Source organism: Lemur catta, chromosome 10, assembly GCF_020740605.2.
Source record: "Lemur catta isolate mLemCat1 chromosome 10, mLemCat1.pri, whole genome shotgun sequence".
Lineage (NCBI taxonomy): Eukaryota > Metazoa > Chordata > Mammalia > Primates > Lemuridae > Lemur > Lemur catta.
The window spans coordinates 64,823,960-64,838,612 of record NC_059137.1 but is presented as its reverse complement, the minus strand read 5'-3'; the positions used below and the strand labels follow the sequence as shown (position 1 = coordinate 64,838,612).

The 14,653-nt window shown below is 43.1% G+C and overlaps 1 protein-coding gene across 2 annotated transcripts in view; it reads right to left on the bottom strand.

The window, feature by feature from the left end:
- The window catches only part of PIP5K1B (phosphatidylinositol-4-phosphate 5-kinase type 1 beta), a 265,239-nt gene extending 250,897 nt beyond the window's left edge, over positions 1-14,342 (bottom strand). Inside the window, exon 1 of one of the 2 annotated variants that reach the window (XM_045562400.1) lies at positions 13,871-14,342. The gene's annotated coding sequence lies outside the window, so the exon portion shown is untranslated. The remainder of the gene's footprint in view (positions 1-13,870) is intronic. The other variant, XM_045562401.1, reaches the window with a different exon arrangement.
- Between the last annotated feature and the right edge of the window lie 311 nt (positions 14,343-14,653).

Sequence of the window (14,653 nt, the reverse complement as noted above, 5' to 3'; positions counted from 1 at the left end):
AGGTGAGAACAGAGGAGAACATATTTTTAAAACTGGGAGCTGCACAGACATAGAGATGAGCAAAGTAAAAAGATTGCTAAAATTTCAAAGGTAGGTAAAAAGAATGAGGGTATCTTCGATGAAAACTTAGAATTTGGGAAGGGAGAGAGATTGCACTTTTAAATAGGTGCTAGCACCGCTGCAAGTATAGATTTTGCACTAGAGGTATTTTTCACAGAGGTAAGGGTTTGGTGTCACAAGGGCAGATGGGTGGCTGATAGACAGAGAGGCATGATGTTATTAAATTGTCCTAAATGGAACAGGCCAAAAAAGCAAGAGAATGAAAGAAGACTAAAATCTGACAACAAACAAGGCTCCTCCTTGGGAAAGGAACTTGAAGCAGTGGTAAGGCTAGAAGCTAGACTGTAGAAACTTTTTAAAGGAAGGAGGAGCTAGGAAGTTGAAGAAAAAACAATTACAGCTTAAAAATTCATTTATATAGCTTAAGAATGAACTCATTCATCCATTCAACAAATGGTCATCGCAGGCTGTCTTCGTGCTGGGCACTGTTCTAGGTGCTGTGGATGTGGGAGTAAACAGAACAAAGTTCTTGCCCTTGTGAAACTTTACATTTCTGGGAGGAAGCAGACAAACGAAGAAACAAATAAAAATGTAATGTCAAGATGGGTTGATCGTCTACCTCGAAAGCTTCCAGGCGCACGTGTAGGATACTTAAGATTCAGTTCTAAAATGCTTCCAGAAGTCTTTTGACATATGTGGAAATGACTATTCCTTGTATAAAGTTTGCACAAAATGAAATGATGCATCATGTTTACATTATAAATTGTCACGTAGGAGAGGGAGTTTCTGCAAAACTGCTAAACTAAATAATGAAGCCCAACTGTACACAAAATCTTAAAAGCTAAATTTCCATTCTGTCTTCTATAAACAAACATAAACGAGAGTCATGTTTCTTTCTTAACCTTTAGCAATGAGAGACTTATTTCCCATTTGTTCCAGTTTCCATAATCGTCAGTGCTCTGTCTAAACGACATGTCTTGGGAAAAAACAACAAAAGGGCATCATTTAAATATAGCTTGTCAAAGCAATGACACCATTGTTTTTCTGTTTCCATATAATGAATTCACAAGCCCTAAGAACAGTTGGGTTCACATCATTCTTTAAAATTAGGTTAATTTTTCATTATTCACCTTATGTGTTTCATTGCAGGTGTTAAAGTTTGCTTTCCAATGGAAGATGAAGATCAGGAAAATTTGGGAAATTTTCTATGCAATTTTTCCAAGGGAAAGAGAAATACTTTTGGTAATCTATAACCTCTAAAGGTGCAAAACATTGCAAATGAAACTGTCTCCAAAATGCCCATAAATTACCACTATGTTTAAGTTAAATGAAAAAGTCTATGATATCTTTCTGTAGATCATAATGTAAACACATTATAAATAATTTATAAAAATAAAGAAAAAGAAACCATGCCTATCTGTCTGAAAAAGATAGCACTTTATTTGAACAACCCAAAACAGGATGGAATAAAAACATGCTCTTTATTGGCCTATGAACTAAATGAACAAGAAAGAAGTAAAGCTTGCTTGCTTTATAAATAGAACTCTTGAAGTTCTCCCTCAAAAATTACTTTTTTTTTCCTTTTAAAAAAATTTAAGTTCCATGGATAATATGAGTCTATTCGGGAAACACAATTCAGACAATATGGTTATCTGGTTCCCAAGATCACAGCAGATTCCCAGTAGCAAACAATGAGTGAAAGGCCTCACTGCTGAAAGCCACAGAAACAGGGCCTAAAAAAAAAAGAAAATCAAGAAAAAGCATACAAGATTTTAGAAAATAGCAAAGCAGGGCTAGTTGGTGCAAAGGTAAAGAGCCTTGCATCCTTGAATGAATCCTAAATCTATCACTTTATTACAGCATAAAAGATACATTCTGTTCTATATAATTTTTAATAGGATCAAGGAAAGATCTGACAACTTTGGGAAATTTTTCTATATAAACCTTGGCCATAATAAATGTTGAGACTTAAAGGAGCAAGCATTCGGGAAATTTATTCTAGAGATAAAACATCCTGTCCAAAGGTTCTGAGTAGCCAAGAGTTCCCTGTTTTGAGCCCCTTTCATTTTGTGCTTGAGCAGCCAATCAAAATGAGCAGGCTTGAGGTCTGAATGAATTTTCAGGAAGAAAAAAAAAATACACTGCCAAGTTGTTCTTGACATATTTTTTCTTCCAGCATATTACAGGGGTACAAAAGTTTAGGTTATGTATATTGCCCTTGCCTTCCCACCTCCTGAAGTCAGAGCTTCAAGCGTGTCCATCCCCCAGACAGTGCGCATCACACTCATTATGTAGGTATACACCCATCCCCTCCCCCCCCACATTCGCCCAACACCCAATTAGTGTTATTACCAAATGTGCTCTTAGATGATGATCAGTGAAGTCAGGGTTTTTTTCCTTACAGTATTTAGGTTCTTGCTAAAATAAATCAGTATGAACTTTAGGGTGAGCACTATATGAAAAAATATAGAAATGTCCCAGTTTAAAGGCCATGTTTTATTATTAAAGCTTATCTGTCCTGTATGATAGACAAGGAAGCTGCATGAGTCACTTTTCTCCAACTCCAAGTTCTATCACATGCCTACCCTCCAAGTTTCACCCAGTCTTCTTGACAGAAATTAAAACTTTGCAGAGGGTGACTTTAGGCCATTGTTAACTCACAACCCGCTGTGGTTCCATAGGAGTGGGAAGAGCACTGGATGTGGAGTCATGCAGCTCCTCGGCCTGTGGGTTGAGCACAGACCACAGGCAGCACTGGAGGGGATGGAAGATTAGATCCATGCTTTCTAAGTTGCAGGTTTCTGCCCTTTAACGGGGAGGAAAATCAAGTCTGTGGCTCATGACCAATGTGCGGTGGAGATTGGAGGTGGGAAGGAACATAGAAAATAACAGAGCACATTTCATACAGTATAGTTTAAGTATTGTTTCATGAAACCTTTGTTTCCATTATATTTATTATTTATATGTCTATGTATATATTGGGTTTCAGTGTAGAATGTGTTTCATACAGGGCATTTACTGGGCCATAAAATATGCAATGGTCTACATGTTTTTTCCCCCAAAAATTCATGTTGAAATTCTAACTCCCAAGGTGATGGTATTAGGAGGTGGGGTTTTTAGGAGGTGATTAGGTCATGGGCTGGAGATCTCATGAATGGGATTAGTGCCCTTAGAAAAGGGACCCCAGACGGCTCTTTCTCCTTTCAGCTGTAATGAGAATACAATGACAAGTTGGCCATCTGAAACCTCACCAGGTTCTCACCGGAACCTGGCCATGCTGGCATCCTGATCTCAGACTTCCGGCCCCCAGAACTATGAGAAATAAATTTCTGTTGTTTATGAGCTACCCAGTCTTTGGTATTTTGTTATAGCAGCCTAAATTGACTATGATAAGTTGGTATTTCTCTTTTACTTATAGTTCGGGTGTGACTAACTGAAAAAACTATGTGCAAAGATCAAATACAAGCTTAAGTTAGTCCAACTTATATTAACCAGTTTCTATATGCTACCATCCTGTCTCCTATTGTATCCTAAAGAGATCTAGATTGTCAAAGAGAATGCTTTAGCCTCTATCTAACCCCTTCCTTAATAACTGCTTTGCTCTTTTATTATTATTATTATTATTATTTAGAGACAGGGTCTTGCTCTCACTCTTTTGACCAAGCTGGAATGCAGTGGTGCAATCACAGCTCACTATAACCTCGAACTCTTGGGCTCAAGCAATCCTCCTGCCTCAGCCTTCCAAGTAGCTGGCACTACAGGCACACACCACTATGCTCAGCTAATTTTTTATTTTTTGTAGAGACAGAGTCTCACTGTATTGCCTAGGCTGGTCTCAAACTCCTGGCCTACAGTGATCCTCCTGCCTCAGCCTCCCAAAGCACTGGGATTACAGGTGTGAGCCACTGTGCCTGGCCTCTGCTCTTAAATAATTAAGCTATATTAGCCCTTATATTTGGATTAAATGTAATAATTTGTGATGAGAGAGGTCAGGCAAACTTCTTCAAGTTACACTGTATGGAATCCCTTTTAAGTAGAAGCCACATAATCCTCGGTTGATGTACACAGCAATTCAGGAGAACTGGCTGTATCCCTGAAGACAAGAGTTTTTTTTAGGACAAAGTCCCTTCAATTGCACCTCCATCTTCTTTTCTCTAAAAAAACGATCATTCCCATGCCTTCACATCCCTTTTTATACCTTCCCTCCTTTTACTTTTACCATTTTTATTTTTTAAATAAGTAATCCACACATCTGGTTCAAAATTCAGCAGTACAAAAGGCATGTGATGAAAATCCTTCCATCCCCACCTCCCAGCTAGTCAATTTGCCTCCCCAGAAGCAAACAAGGATACCAGTATCTCAGGTATCCTTCCAGAAATATTTTAGATGATAATTTTGGGGTACAAACCTTTCTTGGGTAATAACTGCAGCTACCATTACAGAAGTGCTGATCGTGTCGGCTGTGGAAGGAGGCAGTGGTAAAGAACACTGCAAGTCCACGGACAGGATCAGTCACAGGACGTGGTTCATTCACCATCTCCGTGCATTTCCTTTCTTCACTGGAAATTTTCAAAAAGGATTTTTTTTTTAAAGGTGAAGGTACTGACATCCATATACTTATTTACTTAAGAAAATATTGCATGTGCCAGCACTATTTAACTGCTGGGGATGCAGGGGGCCCTGATACTTGGGGCCTGGTGGGGAAGATGGAATGAATCAAATAATCACAGCATTGAACCCTCCCTGCAGAGCAAACTGCTGGCTCTATCCTAGACTAGGGGTAGTAGGTGCTGAAGGTCTCCTTTCAAAAGTAACCTTAGAGCTGACCCGAAGCATGGTCAGTCGATGAGAAGAACACTCTAGAGGGAGCAACACGGGTGCTGCACAGAGGGTCTGGAGCTGGCAGTGCTTATGGTGGCTGGGCAGAGTGGCGGGTCTGCGGCTGGAGGGGCAGGCAGCACCCAGGCTGTGCAGGGCCACATCAGCGACACAGGCCCAAAGGGCCACTGGAGAGACTGAGGCCGATGCCTGTGTTTCTCTCTCTCCAGCACCCCTCCACTCTCACCCCCAGGTCAGGAAGTTTTCCTCCACCTATTTCAACTGGTTTCTGTTACAAGAAACTACAGAGAGAATGATTTCAAGTCATGCTTCTTCATAACCCCAGTTATGCAAAGCAACCCCTGGGTCTTGCCCCAAAGCTTCCAGGATAAGCCACAGTCATGGGTCAGAGACAGGCACCTTTCGAAAGAGGGTTCAATTTTACCCCCCAGCCCACAGGTGGAACATTTCTCTACTACAGTGGCTACAGATGTGACGTTGGGAGGTCACTCGGGCCCAGGGTATAAGTAATTGTGGTGGGGGGGCAGTTTTGAGTTCCGTGTTAGAATGAGTGAGCGCACCTCGGGGATTCCCGGAGCACTGTAAAAACTTGGTATTCGGGGTGGGGTTGAGCAAGTCCCTAGAGCCACTCTGGGGATTTCATCGTGTACCTTTAAGGGCAGTCAACTATAGTTATGATCTGGATCTGACTGTACTCCAGGAGAGCCAAAGCATCAGAGTAGAATGCTACTTGGAAGAACAAGTCCTCAGAGGTTTGCAGGAGCTCAAAGGACCACCGAGGTGGAGAGCCCTGGGCCCAGAATTTGTCTGCTTCCATGAGGGCTTGGCTGGGTTGCAGAAAGGAAAGATCCAGCAAGGAGGGTTTCCGATCCTCTCAGCCCTCTGAAGCACTCTGGCTGCAGTATGGGCAGTGGATCAGAGGAGGGCCAGAGTGGACTAAGGAGACCAGTCCCGCAGCCAGATAAGCTGGGCTAGGATAGAATCAGCAGAAGTGATGAGGACGAGATGGAAGGGGGACATATTCAGGGAGCAAAATCAATAGACACTGGTGATGAATTAGATACGGTATGTGGAAAGGACGGAGCCAAGGATGGCTCCCAAGTTTCTGCTTGTGCTACTTGATGGCTAGCAGTGTCCACCACAGAGCTGGGGACCCTGCAAGAGTATCAGGTATGGAGAAAAAACAGATCATGATTCAGTTTTTGGATGTGTAGAATTTGAGGTGGCTCTGCGATATCCAAGTGCAATGTTAATTATACAATCTAGAGTTCAGAGAGAGACTTGGGTTGGAAATATAAATTTTAGATTCTCCTTTCTAAACCTCCTGTTGCAAAATTACAGTCTGAGGTGCTACAGCGTGAAACAGAGATAGAGTATGGGCTTTAAAATCAGAAAAGCAGGGGCTGGAACCTTAACACCATCACTTACTCGTTCTGTGCCCATGGGCAAGTTACGACTAACCTGACTAGGTCTCCACTTCCTTTTTTTTTTTTGAGACAGAGTCTTGCTGTGTTGCCCGGCTAGAGTGAGTGCCGTGGCATCAGCCTAGCTCACAGCAACCTCAAACTCCTGGGCTCAAGCGATCCTCTTGTGTCAGCCTCCCGAGTAGCTGGGACTACAGGCATGTGCCACCATGCCCGGCTAATTTTTTGTATATATATTTTTAGTTGGCCAGATAATTTCTTTCTATTTTTAGTAGAGACAGGGTCTCGCTCTTGCTCAGGCTGGTCTTGAACTCCTGACCTCGAGCGATCCACCTGCCTCGGCCTCCCAGAGTGCTAGGATTACAGGCGTGAGCCACCAGGGTGGCGCCTGGCCCACTTCCTTTTTTCACAGCGAGGATGCTGCAGCCCACCTTGTAGACACATGGTGATGAAAAGAAACAGAACTTGAGAAGGGACTAGAATAGACTAAGTTCTTGGCACAGTCAGCCTCCTCGACAGCTAGGACCATGTTTATACTTTTTTTAATACATCATAGTACGCGGTACTGTCCTTGGCCAAGGGGTCCATCAATATCTCGTGCCCTGAACTGACTTGAAATAGTCTGCGAATTGTCAGAAAACCACTGGTTCCTCTTCCTAGACAACCACTAGCTCTTGGAATCTTTCTTCCACCTGGTGTCGAAGCAAAACCCAACAGAAGTCATGCGTGGAGCTACCATCACACCCCTCATTGCCCACAAACCCCAAACCATCTCCCAGTCCTGGGAGTCCCCATCACTTTCCTGTAACTATTAAAAGCTTTTTTATATTCTATGTAACATCCTAGATACCCAATCCAGTCGCAAGAATCTGTTTTCTTGTGATCTACACAGTTTCTAACAAAAGCCAAGACTGGCCGAGGGAGAATTTTTCATTTCTCCCCTCATATTTCTGATGGAGCAGGCAGATGGCACCTTCTCTATGCACCCCTGGATTCATCTGGGAGTACTAAACACTTCAGGAGGCTTATACTTCAATCAACAGATGGAACATTTATTCTCTGTATTGAGTGTGGATTAGAATCACCTGGAGGCCTATTGACACTCAGATTGCTAAACTCCATCCCCACAGTTTTTTCAATTCAGTTGGCCTAGGGTGAAGTATGAGAATTTGCATTTTTAACAAATTCTCATGTAATGCTATTGGTCCAAAGATCACACTTTGAGAACCACTATCCTGGCTTCTTCCATGGCATTGGACTATTGATATATCAAATGTTTAAGGAAAAACAAGCTGAGGTTGGAAAACTTTATGTGAGGCATCATAGGATTTGCCTTGTCTATTAACACGACAGTGTCTTAATTAGGAATTAATATGTTTACGATTTAGGTACTTTGGGAGGCCATTTTAACAATTTTGGAATATTTTATTTTGTGCTTGATAATTTCCACTAATTTGCTTGCTACCATTGACTTTTGAGTTAAATAAAAGGAATCACTCTTTAAATAAAGACAATGCTTCATTCATAATCATGGCAGAATTTACTCAGCTAAACAAGTGTTTCCTCATCTTGAAGGGCTTTTCATCATTTTAATGGAGATGTCACAGCTAACATGTAAGCACTATCTTCATAGCTGGACTGATTTAGCTTGAGTGACCTCAATGGTAGCCCATTTCATCTTGACAGGATGGATAGGACTTACTGATTCACTCATTCATTTCTATATTTACATTCATTTAAATATAGAATGTACAAAATCAAGCCTGGCACCTACTTTGTGCCAAATGCTACAAAAACACTTTTAAAGAAACATGACTTCTGCCCTCAAGGAGTTTATAATCTTGGGTTGAGTGCAAGTTTGGGCATAGATGACAGAAGAGTGAAATACATAAATGTATACGTATCTATCGTGATAAGTGAACAATGCACATGGGAAGGTCCCCTTTAGGTTAGATGATCTCACAAGGCCCCAGGAGGAGGTGATATTTAAGCTCATTAACTTAGAGAAGCTTAAAGTCCATTCTTATCTCTGTCCCCTGAGCCAAACTAACGATTAAGCCACTGTAGGAGCTTTAAAAAGATGTTTATTGGACACTTTTAAAGAAAAATAGAACACAATTAATATTTATTTTTCTCCTAAAGAAGAGAAATAATAAAAAATTATTCCTAGGCGTGTTGGTTAAAAAAAAGGTTGGAGTCTAGTGAACAAATACCATTTATGATTTAAGAAAAAAGGACCATTATGAACTATTGAAATTAGTGTCTACCAGCCTGCCTGAAAGACAAATGGTTTGGAAAATAACAGAATCATTTGAATAATCATAGAACATCCCAAGATTTTGAAGAGTAATATTCATTTGGATGCATAAATTGTTCAGTACACATTTATTAAATCCTCACCATTTGCCAGACACAGTGCTAAGTTCCAAGAATACAAATATAAATAAAATGTGATGCCTAACCTTTTCCATTGACAAATATTTGCTGAACACCTATGATGTGCTCACTGTTTCCTCAAGGAGCTCATAGTATTGCTTTTCAGTTGCTGCTGCTATTGTTGTTTCCTTATTTTATTATCAAATGTATGATCAAGGGATCCAGAGAGCATGATGGTAGGCGTGGTTAAAAAAAGAAAAAGAAAAAGAATTGTGTACTGTGTATGTTAAAAACCCACTATACAACATGTTGAATCCATTGCATTTCTTAGGCCAGTCTGTCTATGAAGCAAATAAACACATTTTTATGGCTAGCTATAACTTTATCCTCCTCCCCAAACCTCTTGCTCAGCATTACCGGATAGTGAAGACTTTAAATATCACTTTCCTTCTTATAAAATAAATGGGCTTTCTATAGTCCTGTCTCTGAACTTTAGTTCCAATTCAAGGCAATTATACACCCTAGGCCCTTAGCACTGCAAAACGCCAACTCTTGCCTGAACCTTCACTGAAAGACATATACATGCATTTTTTAAACTGGGAGCAATACTGAACACCCAATCAATGTTTTATATTTCATTGCACTTTCATTGTATATAAATCAATTACAACTGATTTTCTAAAAGTATTAGAGAGTCTCAAGAACTTATTGTTCACCCATTATGTAAAGTACCCAAAACATAGTATTAAATACATACCCATTGTTCATTCAGTCCCTAAAGAATACATACAGAAGACTTGCTACAAGAACACCCACTTGATTCAGCTGTTTATTCAAGTGCAGGTTTGTTTTAACTTAAAATGATTATACCAAGGTACTGTCAGCTGACTGAACATGCAGCCTTGTCCCAATCACTATCTGTTTCAAATCTTCCCATGAGTAAACTAATTTAGGCAGTATTCCTATGCTTTCCTGTGTGATCATTTCCTTACACACCTTTGCTGAAGCTATATGGGAGTAGATACAATTGAGAATACAATGTACTAAATCAAGCCTGTTTTCCCTGGCCTAATCTTTGATATGGAAAGAAACCTGACTGAATCAAATTCTTTGTCAATGGTAGCTGATTGTTTACAACAGTGTACCTCAAAAATTTCAACAATAGATTAAAATTAATTTTAAAAATGAAAATAAAAAACTAAATAAAAGTCTAGGTTTCCTCCCTCCCTGATTTCCCTGGCATCCAGAAGAAAGTAACACATCCTGCTCCATAGATAAGACTACAAATGAACAACGGAGCTACATAATGTACAGTTCTAACTGGGCAGCTCCTAAAATAATAAAAGGATTCCTTCCAACTTCAGTTAATGCACTTGATACAAAGAGAACATGTTGCAACAACAAATACATTTAGGACTTGATGTTTTACAGAATAACTCTAATGAAGGCTCTCTGACCATAGGAAAAAAAATTATTTTTCCAGGATATTAAATGTTCTGACTCATTATTTAACAGACGTACAGGCAAAATACAAATGCAAATTAAATGCATACATGTTTATGACTTTACCAGTTGTATGCAGGGCCACCTTTGGCTTCTGGTTTTATTTACCAGGAAGAGAAGCTTAGAAAACCAGCATACATTGGTGTTTCTATTCAAATAGTTTTCTCTCTCCAAGCACTGGTTGGAGCAAAGTATTAATTCTGAGTCTACTGATGTATATAAGCCCAGACAATCATGGTCAATAGATAAAAACAGTCAAACATTTTCTCATTAATGGTATCTGCTTGGACAAGAAAATCTTAAAATATAAATACTAAACCATTTGAAAATGTCCTGACTCTATAATAATTATAGTAAACATAAGTTTTCTATTAATCCTCTATCATTTCTAAAAGTCAAAACTGCACCCTCACCATTCAACTCCTGGTACTTCCTTGAATATGAACCTTCTTAAGAATTCCACATTCACCCTGGTCCTTCTGCTATGATCTGTGTGATGACAAGCAAATCAACTCACCTCTCTAAGTTTCAGTTTTCTTATCCTTAAAAGGTGTGAGTCTCTGTTTAGAGTTAATATTTGAATTCTTTATCAGAAGGAAATAGACCTCAATTCTCAATATAAATTGCAGATCTGTTAATAATAGTTAAGATCCATTGCATTCTTTGTCTTCATTCTTTCAAACATAAGAACATTACTTGTCTGTATACAGGAAAGAGGGGTGAAAAGAGAAGAATATTGTTAAAGGGAACAGAAACTAGGTTGGTTTTGTTAATTAGGTTCCCCCTGTGAAACCACGAGCCAGTATTAGCATCTGCTGAAATTTACTCAATACCTATTTAAAAAAAAAAAAAGAGTGGTTGGTTTCTCCATCGTGAGACATACCCTTTCATAAAACGGGACAAGTCAATTTCTAGGAATGTATCTCTTAGCCAGCTACACTTACTAACAACTAAGGGGGTGGGGAGCAAAAGAGCACGACATACATGAGACTATTGTCCACAGGGAGAAAGAAAAACTCTTCTTTATATGACACATTCAGGAAAGAGAGCGACAATGGGCTCCTGTACCTGCCAGCTTCAGGAGGTACACCCCATAGGTAAATTATCTTATGTGTTGGGAATTTATATGGTGAGACACTATGTTTGACAGCATCTGTTTTCCTTCTGAATGATTTCATTCACCTCCTTCATTAATTCAACAGCTATTTATTGAGTATTTACTATATGCAAACCACAAAGCTAAAAAAAAAAAAGTTCCAAGTTTACTTTCAGAATATTCAAAGAAACCCTGACATGTATCATACCTTAGAGTACTTCAGCCCCTCACAAGATCTTCGAGTCAAATAGTAATACTAAACAATATACTATAGATGCTAAGCTAAAGCGCACTTGTAATTTTCTTTCCCTTGATTAAGTGATATGTGGTGAAAGTGGGAAGGAGTAAATTAAAGTTCGTGTGGGTAATTAGCTAAATCCCTTAGTTGATATTGGGTAAAAAGCTTTCCTTCCCCTAAAGGAAATGGTAACATTGGATTACAAATACATTCGTAAGCATTGTAGAATGCTAAAGCTGGAAAGAAGAAACATAATTCAATATGAACTTTTTGTGTGATATGTAAGAGACTTGAGACTTGGAGGCGATATGATTTGGCCCAGGTCAGTTAGCCAAATGGAGTGCCAGAACTAGAACCCAGATCGCCAGTCCGCATGCTTGACAGTCCCTAGTGTATTGCAGTATCCCTGATGTGTCCTCGATGCCCTCAGAAGTGCAACAATGGTAGAATACACAAAGCAATGGACTAGACATCAGGAGATCTGAGTTCTAGTATTGTAAACACCATTAAACTAGAAGTGATACCATAGAAAACTCTCATCACTTGTCTAAACCTCAGTTTCCTCATCCATAAAATGTGAACAGTAATTCATGGTGAGACTGGGCAGACCACAATAAATGCAGAAGAACTCTGGCAGTTTTTTTAAAAAAACATTATACAAGTACAGAACAGGCACTGGGTTATGACAGAAAACCTGGCTGTGACTCTAATACCAGCCACTTGTTAAATCCCTGAATCTGTGAGCCTCGTGTTCCTCCTGTGAATATGTGGTAAATAATTTTTCCCTGCCTCCCTTAGAAATGGTTGGAATTAAGTCAGAATATTGAAAAACATTTACAGATTGCAAGACAGTGATGCAAATGTAAGGTATTATTATTAAATTTCTCTAGTCATCTTAATTTGGACAAAAAGGTAACGTGATTGTATCATTCAGTGCTTTACAGTTTTCCTTCTCGAGGTCATCATACAACATTCTCAGACATACCACCTTTCCCATCAGCCCTCATAGGTCCCTGCACTCCGTACTGTACTGGAACCCACCACCTCCCTCTGCTAAGAGATCATACATAGGCTTACTTCACCTCCTGCTGGCTTGCACTTGGCTGGGAAAGGTTTTTTCCAGGGTCTCCTTTCAGCTGGGAATGCTCTAGCAAAAGCTTCCATGAACACTATTCTATTTCATCACATTAGAGTCCTAATGAAACCAACCCTTTGGCTTTTCTCCACTCCAACAACTGCAGAACACTTCAGCCTCTGCACAAAACAAGGGAGAAGTCTCTGGGTAGATGCTTCATCAGAGGGACAAAAGGGGTTCCACACTCAGAAGTACTCATGCACAGACCACTTCTTCCTCGCACCAGATTAACACATTCTGACGTGCCACTGGTCCTGTAAGGGTTATCCACCTTGGAGCTAGGGGCTCCGGCAGCCTGACGGTGTCATAGAGAGGTAGTAGTAGTGGTGGTGGGTGTTATTTTGGTCTGCAACACACTCCCTTTAAAAAGCATCAGAGTAACTAGCATTTCCTTGTTCGGAGTCCTGATTTCTGGAGATCAGATGACAGAATTCATCAACCTACCCAACCAACTTCTCTGGAACAGGTTTCTACCCAGCCATGCGGGGCACCGGAGACGAGAGAGGTGGGGGGGGCGGGGAGAAGCAACGACAACATGCTTATCTGCATAGATGAAAGAGAAGCAGACATTTGTTGTTTTCTGTTCTGGCGACTGCTGGCACCTGCACGGCAAATCAACCCTGGGCATTCTCCTTCCCCAACGCCCCCACACTCCCACCCCCCGCCCCAGATGTTGAAGCGTCACGTCGACCGGGCGGGGGGAGAGAGCCTGGGAAACGCCGAAGTCTGTTGCTGCGTTTAGGCTGAAACCGAACCGCACCTGTTCAACCCGGCTCCCGCGCCCGAAAGGAGCAGAACACCGTCTCGCAAGCCCCTCTTGAGATCCCAGAGGCGCCTAACAAGTTCGCCGCTGTTTAGCACCGTGGGGAGACCTCCCCTTCTGCTGCCAAACTCTGCAGGTTCCCCTGACAAGGGGAGGGGGCTCCCGTTTAAGTGAAGCCGGGGTGATCTCCGAGTGTCACTGCGGCCCGAGGAATCAGGGTGATGAGCGGGTGGGAGCGCGCAGCCGTGGCACAGCGCTACGAAGGGTCCCGCTTCGGTAGCCACGAGAGCCCCCTGCACGCCACCCTAGCACAACGCGGACACGCAAAGTAGAAGGGTAGAGGGACTGCCAGGATTCATCAGAGGCACAGAGCCCCCAAGCGCGAGCCCCTGCGGAGGGCCTGGGGGGAGGGGCCGGGGACGCGCAGGAAACTTACCTCACCCGGGCAGCACTCGGGTGCCACCGCTGTCGAGACCAGTTGCGCCACAGTCTGCAAGTTACCGGGACGTTGTTGCTTCCCCCCGGCGATGCGAGAGCGGCGCAGGCGAGGGGCGGGAGGGGCGGCGGGGCGGGGCCGGGGCCGCGGGGCAGCCCCCGGGGCGGGCAGGTGCCGGGGCCCGCGCCGCGGGGCCAAACTCGCCCCGGACGCGCCTCGGCGGGGGCGCGCGGCTGCGAGTGTGCAATGCGCGCGCGCCGCGGCGGGTGTGCGTGTCCCCGCTGTCCCCTTCCTTCCCCGCAGTCCTCCGGCCAGACGGAGCGGCGAGCGGCAGCCCGAGCCCCCGCAACTCGGAGCGGCGCCCCAGCCGGGCGCAGCCTGGCCGCGGCGCGTCCGGGGACCCGAGGCCGAGGAGCAGCGGCGCCCCCCGGGCTCGGCAGTGCGCCTCGGAGTCCGAGCGAGGCGCAGAGAGAGCGGGCTGCGCCGCTGCGGCCGCGGCTCGGGGAGGCTGCAGGCCCCGCCCGCCGGCCGCCAGGCTCTTCCCCTTTTCTCTCCACCCCCTTGCTCCATCCCCGCACGCCCTGCAGGGAAGCCAGACCGGTTTGCAGCACCGGCAGCTGCGGCTGGAGCCCGCGATCGGTGCGTGGGGACGGGGCGCGCTGTCCCGCTGCCGCTCGCCAGGGACAGAGAGCGGGGTTGGGACGGGCCCCTAGAATTGGCCGGTTCCTGCGGGGCTAGTCTGGGGGTTCCCGGCTGTTGACAGCGTCTTGAAGCCCCGCGAAA